The sequence below is a fragment of the Neophocaena asiaeorientalis genome, unplaced genomic scaffold, assembly GCF_003031525.2.
Source record: "Neophocaena asiaeorientalis asiaeorientalis breed wild unplaced genomic scaffold, Neophocaena_asiaeorientalis_V1.1 scaffold335, whole genome shotgun sequence".
Lineage (NCBI taxonomy): Eukaryota > Metazoa > Chordata > Mammalia > Artiodactyla > Phocoenidae > Neophocaena > Neophocaena asiaeorientalis.
The window spans coordinates 109,988-118,062 of NW_020173924.1; the positions used below are offsets into that span (position 1 = coordinate 109,988).

An 8,075-nucleotide genomic window follows, 5' to 3' on the forward strand; every position below is an offset into this window, starting at 1 on the left:
GAAGGCAAAGGGTTTCTCTCAGCTCCAGGTCACAGTGCTCCAGGGAAGTGTACAGATTGGCTTGCCTCCCACAGACATCCAGAGTGGCCCGGATGAAGCCACAGAGCATCTCATGTCTCATTCTCTGATCCTGCTTGCTCTATCGATTTTGGAACTGTTGCCCCAGTTTTAATCATGAGGGTTTAGAGCTCTGTAACAGATGCTGTTAGAGTTTAGCCTGTTATCCCATGGATCCCTTCAGCATTTTTGTCAAAATGCCTTTTTAATGGAACTAAAATAATCATGCTTAATTTCACCTCTGACAAGCAGATCTTAAAATGGAAGCTTAAATATTTTGTTTAAGGTATGGAAGACATTTTTTCCCATGAGAATAATTTAGGCAAACAGAATAAAACATGAATTTACATTTATAAATAGTTTTTATGATATTATATCTTTAATAATTAGCTGGGAATTTATAAAAATATATTTACAAATTTTCTCTTAAACTGTATTGAATCACAATGTACTAGCAAACCTGTTATGCAATTAGATAGTTTCACAATAGATAAAAAGTTGACACTATTTCCATTGACTATAAATTACTTTGAAGTTTATAAAATTAAATACTTCCAAATAACTCTAATCTTTCTATTTCCTATTCAGAATTTGGCAAACACAGAATTCTTTAGCTAGTATTTGCTTTAAGTCTTATAAGAAGGCATTTGATATAGAGCATATTAACATTATAAAAACAAAATTCGGTGAAAGAAAATGCATGTGTTGAGAGCTGTTGAAAAATATAACTAAAATTTTATATTAATCTCATCTAATTTAGGTAATAAGTTGGCAAACAAAGGTTTTGCTTACTAAGTTGATAATTTTGACAGCTCTGATTATTTGAATAAGTTAAGTAATGAATTTTATCACAGAACTTATTAGTAGATTAATAGTTGTAGCAATAATAAAAGCCTATATTTTATAATATCTTTGATTTCAAGAGAAGAATAGATTAGATAAATATAGTATGTATACATCCAAAGAAATATAAAATAGTTCTGAATTAACAAAATAGAGGGGAGACCCTACATATTTTATTGTAGATTTTGACAACTTTGTGTTTATTTTAGCTATATTGCATTTATGAATGAAAATATTCTGATTCATTTTATCAAATGAGTAACACATGACCTAATGTGAAGAGTTTACATTGCAGATAGTGATTTTTTTTCTGGTTTCAGTGAAGTATTTTATACAAAAATTTTTCACAATCATAGATCATTCCAGTATGTGACAAAGAATATAATGAGATTGATTCATTTGTCTTGTTCCCAAAAATGATGTAAATTACCAGTAAATTGGTCACTTTGAAGGAACTGCTGATCATAAAAATGACCAGGACGAAAACCCTGCCCTATGGTTTTATTCCCATTGTATATGTAAGTACAATCATCATTGCAGCTAAGAAATGCAAGAAAAAGAAAAAGACTAAATTTTAAAAGTACAGCTGCAAGTTATTAACTCCTGATTTATTGAAGCTATACAACTAAATGCCTAGGACAGTAACAGGCATATAACAGGTATTACAAAACATCTACTGAATAAAATGACTATCTGACCTTATTGAATATCCAGTGTAATGGGGAACTCGTCACACTTGCAAGTAAGTTTCTATACACTTAGTTATAGCTAATGAGTCCTTATTTCTATTACTTGGGCAGAATTATTGTTGAAATAGTCTGAGACCTCAACAGATGACCAGTTAGAAATGGAGAAAGGTTGGAATTGGGAGGTACTAAACCTTGGGGAACTGACGTTGGTATAAAGAAGAATGGTATTCAAAATAGGCAAAAATACAAATCACAGTGTGTCTAAAGATATACACTGAATATGTACTGATTTAGGAAGTTGTCAGTATTTGAGAAAACTTTTTCTTAGGTTTCAATTTTTTATTGATATATAATTTAAATGACAGTAATACCACATATCTTAGGTGTAATGAATTTTGATGAATACATATATACCCAAGTATTGAGTGCCTCAATCAAGATAGAGTTCCCTCCTGCTGGTTTCCAGTCAGGTCTTCCTAATCCTAGCACTGAGCCTACCATAGTTTCTTTCACCACAGAAGGGTCTTCCTTGTCCTTGAAAAGTATCTACATACAATTACAGAGTATATACTCTTTTGAGTCTGTTTTATTTTCATTCAAAATTATGTTCATGTGATTTACCCATTTTGTTGCATGTATCAGCAGTTCAGTTATCTTTATTGCTCAGTTGTGTTCCACTCTATGACTATGTCACAATTTGTCCATTTCCCAGCTGATGAATATTTGGGATGCTTTCAGTTTTTATTTATTACAAAAGAGGTTGTTATGAGCATTCTATATAAGTCTTTTTCAAATTTTTATTTATTTCTAGAAGTAGAATTGCTAGGATTTATTTTTAGCTTTTCAAGAAACTAGACAACTCTTTTCTAAAGCAGTTGCACCATTTTGTACTCCCAGTTATCAATCTCTGAGGGTTCTAATTGTTCTATACCGTTACAAACACTTTTTTAAAAATTGAGATATAATTGACGTATAACATTATATTGGTTTCAGGTATATAATATAATGATTTGATATCTGTATATGTTGTGAAATGAGCATCACAATAAGTCTAGTTAACATCCATCACCAAACATAGTTAAAATGTTTTTTTCTTGTGATGAGAACTTTTAATTCTATTCTTAGCAACATTCAAATATACAATAGAGTATTTTTTATTTTATTTTATTTTATTTTATTTATTTTTATTTTTGCCTGAATTGGGTCTTTGTTGCTGCACACGGGGTTTCTCTAGTTGTGGCGAGCAGGGGCTACTCTTGGTTGCGGTGTGCGGGCTTCTCATGGTGGTGGCTTCTCTTGTTGTGGAGCATGGGCCCTAGGTGCGCAGGTTTCAGTAGTTGTGGCACGCGGGCTCAGTAGTTGTGGGTCGCGGGCTGTAGAGTGCAGGCTCAGTAGTTGTGGCGCACAGGGCTTAGTTGCTCCGTGGCATGTGGGATCTTCCTGGACCAGGGCTCGAACCCATGTCCCCTGCATTAGCAGGCAGATTCTTAACCACTGCACCACCAGGGAAGCCCTGCAATAGAGTATTATTAATTATAGTCAATATGCTGTACATTACATCCCTAAAACACGTTTAATCTTAGCCATTCTAAAGGTGGGAAATGGTATCTCATGGCAATTTTAATTAGGATTTCCCTGAGAACTAATAAAATTGAGCACTTTTTCTTGTGCTTATTGGCTACTTGCATATTTGTCTTGTTGTTTAAAGCTCTGCTCATTTTTTAATTGGGTTATTTGTCTTTTTAGTATTGAGTTATAGGAGTTCTTTCTATATTATTTATATGTTATATATATTCTTATATTATACCCTTCCATATTCTTTATATATACTAGATATGTGTTTTATTAGATACATATATACTATAATATTTTCTCCCATTTTTTGGCTTACCTTTTCATTTATGTTAACTATTTCTTTTGATAACAAAATTTTTAAGTTGATGAACTATAATTTATAAATATTTTCTTGTATGGTTTTTGCCTTCTGTGTCTTACCTGAGAAATCTTTGCTTACCCAAAGTTCTTGAAAAATTTCTCATGTATTTTGTCTATAAGACATATAGTTTTAGCTTTATATTTATGTCTATGATCCTTCTTGAATAAAATATGTGAGTGAAGTGCAAGGGGAATCAAAGTTTTGGGGTTTGTTTTTGTTTTTTCCATATGGATATCCACTTGGTCAGGAACTTTTCTCTCCCCCATTGAATTATATTGTTACCTTTGTTCAAAACTGACTGTTGAAGCAGTGGTGTAAAGGTGACGGGACACCTGGATTCCTCAGTTTCCTTCTTTCTCCATTCCTGGGCTGGAGGAAATACCTGAACATATGGAACCCCAATGCCGGGCAGCCAGGGCCATATCCACACTCCCCTAATGTCGGGTACCCTGGAGGTTGCAATTCTGTACATCTACCACCTGCCACCCCTACCTTTCCTCCAGACCCCTTTCCCACTCCCCCAGGAGCACCCCAGGGGAATCCAGCCTTTCCCCCTGGTGAGCCCTGTCATTCTGTGCCACAACAAGGGTATCAGGATGCCAACCCTCAGGTCCCTACCCCCCTCAATACCCACCACCTGCCCCTGGCATGTGTCCCGTGAATCCGTTGACTCCTGGCAAGTTAGGACCAGGAATGGTGATTGACAAGAAGATGCAAAAGAAAATGAGAAAAGCTCATAAAAAGAAGCAGAAACACCACAAACATGGCAAGCTTTCCTCCTCCTGCTCTTCCTCTTCCAGCAGTGACTCTGACTGAATACAGGGCCTGAACCCTTCCCTCAAGTCTCTCCAGTTCTGCTCTCCCATCAAGATTCAGATGCCATCTTGTACTGGGGGAAATTAGCCCTTGTGTCCCTCCCCCCCGCCATCCCTGCAATCTAAGCCTCTCTCTGCTGTTCAACCCTAACTGGCTAGGGAAAATGGGAGAAGAATTGCCATGGGCTATCAAAGGCCATCTTCCCACTGCTTAGATAAAACTTTTAGCTGGTGAATTTTTCAGAACTATATTTTGAAGATGGTGAGATTTGAGCTAAATGCTGAAGACAAGTCTAAGATCTGTAAAATGTGATTTTTTACTTTCTTTTGTAATACTCATGATTGGGGAGATGCTGTGGAAATTTAATTATGGAAAGAAAAAAACGACCTGTACCTTTCTTGTAATTGTGGCATGCTTGGGTGATTTAGTGGCAAATAAACATTTCCCAGCAGGCCTTTTATTGATTGCACTCACTGCAAGGCTGCTGGGAAGTGGAGTCCATTTGGCTGATGAGCTCTGACTGCCATTTTGGAAACTGATCTCTACTCCTTAGCTCAGGATGCTATCTCAGGTCCTGCTCTCACTCTCCAACTCTCAGTCCAAATAAAGCTGTTTCTCCTGGGGAAAAAAACAAAAAACAAAAACTGACTGTTAATACATCTTCTAGACTTCTATTCTGATCACCTTGTGTGTACTTATTTTAATACCATACTGTCCTGACTGCTATAACTTTAAGTCTTGAAATCAGGAAGTGAAGGTCTAACAACTTTGTTCTTCTTCAAGATTGTTTTGTCAATTCTAGAATCTTTGTATTTCCTATAAATTCTAAAGCCAGGCTCTGATTTATATAAAAAATACTAATTGGCTTTTGAAGAGAATTACATAGAACCTAGACAGACATTTTGAAGAATTGGTTTCTTAACAATTTGTCTTATAATGCACAAACATTATGTATCTCTTCATTTATTCTGGTCTTCCCTCTTTTCTCATCAATATTTTGTAGTTTATAGTAGAAGGATTTTCATATGTTTTGTTAAGTATTTCCTGTCCTTGAATGCTGTGTTTTAAATTTGATTTCCTAGTTTTCTGTTGCTAATACATAGAAATACAATTAATTTTTGTGTAGTAACTTTGTATTCTGTGCTAAGTTCACTGTTCTAGTAGGTTTTCTTTTAAGATTCCTTTGGGAATTAGTATTGGGGGTTTTCTACATAAACATAATGTCATCTGTGTATAGTGACAATTTTACTTCTTTTGTTTTAATCTGAATGGTCTTTTATTTCTTTTCCTTACCTCACACTAGTATTTCCAACTCAGTGTTGAATAGAGGTAGCAAAAGTAAACATATTCACCACATTTCTCAATCTTGAAGTGGAAATGTTCCATTTTTTACCATTAAGTATGTTAACTATAGGTTTTTCATAAATGTCCCTTATGAGATTGAAAATCTTTCTCTTCCTTGTATACTGAGTACATTTATCATGAATGGCAGTTGAATGTTTTTTTAATACTTTTTCTGTATCTATCAAGATGCTTATGTATTTTACTTTTTGTTATGTTAACGTAGTGAGTTTGTTTGATTGATTTTCAAATATTAAACCAACTTTATATTGATGGAACATATCCAACCTGTTCATGATATATTTTTGTGTTTGTATATAAATATTGCTGGATTCAGTTTGCTATTTTGTTAAATATTTTTGCATCTATATTCACAAGGAATATGACTCCATAATATTTTTCATGATGTCGTTTTTAGAATTCATTATCAAGTTTGTGTTGATGTTACAGACAAGTTGGAAAATGTTCCCTCCTCCTATCTCTTTCTTATATGTTTAATAATATTTACTGGGGATGGGATATGACCCTGGGATTTTCTTTTATGTTTGAATTCATTTTTCATTAACAGATATAGGGCTATTCAATTAAGTTTTCCTATTTCTTCTTGTGAAAAGAATCTATTCAAAAATTCAGAAATTATACTTTACTGAGAGTTGCCAAAATTGAACTTTGAAAAGTGACAGTGTTAAGCTGACAACTGGCCTATGACTTTCTAGGATTCCATACACTGGTTGGATGTTTGAGAGCTGCAGCTCCTAAGGGGGAGGCAGGAGGCGGGGAAGAGCCAAGCCAGTTGAGATCTCAGACACACAGCTGGATTTCGGGGTAAGATTTCATTTCCGGTGGGGGGACTGAAGCTAACTAAAGAAGCAGAGCAGGAATTTCAGTTACACTGAATGAGCAAACACAATAGAGGTTTAAAAAAAAATTCTGCCTTGAGGATTAATGCAACTGGAACATAGATGGAAGTGACACAAGACCTAAATAAATAATAAATATTTAATGCAAAAGGGATCTAATCTCAAAAGGCTTTAATAAAAGGGGAACCGATCTCAAAAAGTTACATACTGTCTGATTCCATTTATATAATGTTCTCAGAATGACAAAATTATAGAGAAAGAGAATGCACAAGTGGTTGCCATGGGTTAAGAGCATGATTAGAAAGGAGGCAGCAGAGAGTCGCTTTGTAGGGATGTAATGATGTAATGATGGTTCTTTATGTTGATTATAATGATGGTTATATAAATCTATACATATGGAAAAATATCATAGAGTTACACACAACAGCATAAAATAATGAGTGCATGCAAAATACAGTAAAATTTGAGCAAGGTCTATAGTTTGGTTAATTCTACTATACCAATCAATTTCCTGGTTTTGATAATGCACTATAATTATGTAAGATATCACCATTGAGAGAAGCTGGGTGATGGGTACAAGGAATCTCTCTGTACAATTTTTGCAATTTTATGTGAATTTATAATTATTTCAACATATAAGTTTAAGCAAATTTAAAAATAAATAAAAAAGGGAATTCGTTGGCTCACAAAAGTTAAATATCCATGGTTATACTAGTACCAGAGTTTCAAATTATATTACTAGGACCCACTCTAAGAAAATGTCTTAATTCTGCTCTCTTTCTTGTTGGCTTCTGTCAAAGATTTAATGAAAAGACAGTAGCTTCCCAGACAAGTACATTTTGTGTGTATGTGTGTGATGGGGGTGGGGGAGAGTTAAGGAGGACACAATTATCTTCTTCCAGCAATTCAAACGTAATATTCTGTGTCTAAGTGTTACTGGACAAAATTGGGACATATGATCATCCCTAAGCCAATCACAGTGCCCATACCCAGGGTATGTTGTTCAGTCGACCTCATAAAAAGCACAGCGAATTGAGACTGTGGGAGGGGTACGTCAAAGGTACATCAAGGTATTGTTACCAAAAGACAGAATAGACACTGGGTTCCCTGAAAAACCACTAGTAGGGCATAAAATTACTCAGAGCTCATGTCAGGTGTACCAGACACTTAAAAGAATATGGTAGGCTCACTATTCTAGAATGCACTCGTCATTCAAGCAGAAATCTTAATACACTTTCTGACTTAAACAACATTGGTTTAGAAACTGGGTGGCATTTGAGAAGACAGAAATTGACATATTAAAATGGAAAATACTTTCCCCTAAGCCTCATTCATTAATCATATATAAAATATGCTTTCAAGAGCTGCATAAAATAAGTCTAATTGTTATTTAATTTAGAGTTCTTTAAGTTAGGCAAATATCATTTTACCCTGAAATCTCTTTTTTACAAAGCTAAACTTCTTTAATATTTATAGGACTCTCTTATATATCATGGTTTTCAAATGTATTTCTCTTAAAGAACTGTGTGTATT

The 8,075-nt window shown here is 34.6% G+C and overlaps 1 pseudogene; it reads left to right on the top strand.

Annotated features, from left to right (window-relative positions):
• The first annotated feature begins 1,618 nt into the window (after window positions 1–1,618).
• Window positions 1,619–4,378, top strand: LOC112404511 (proline-rich protein 13 pseudogene; annotated as a pseudogene).
• Window positions 4,379–8,075: the final 3,697 nt, after the last annotated feature.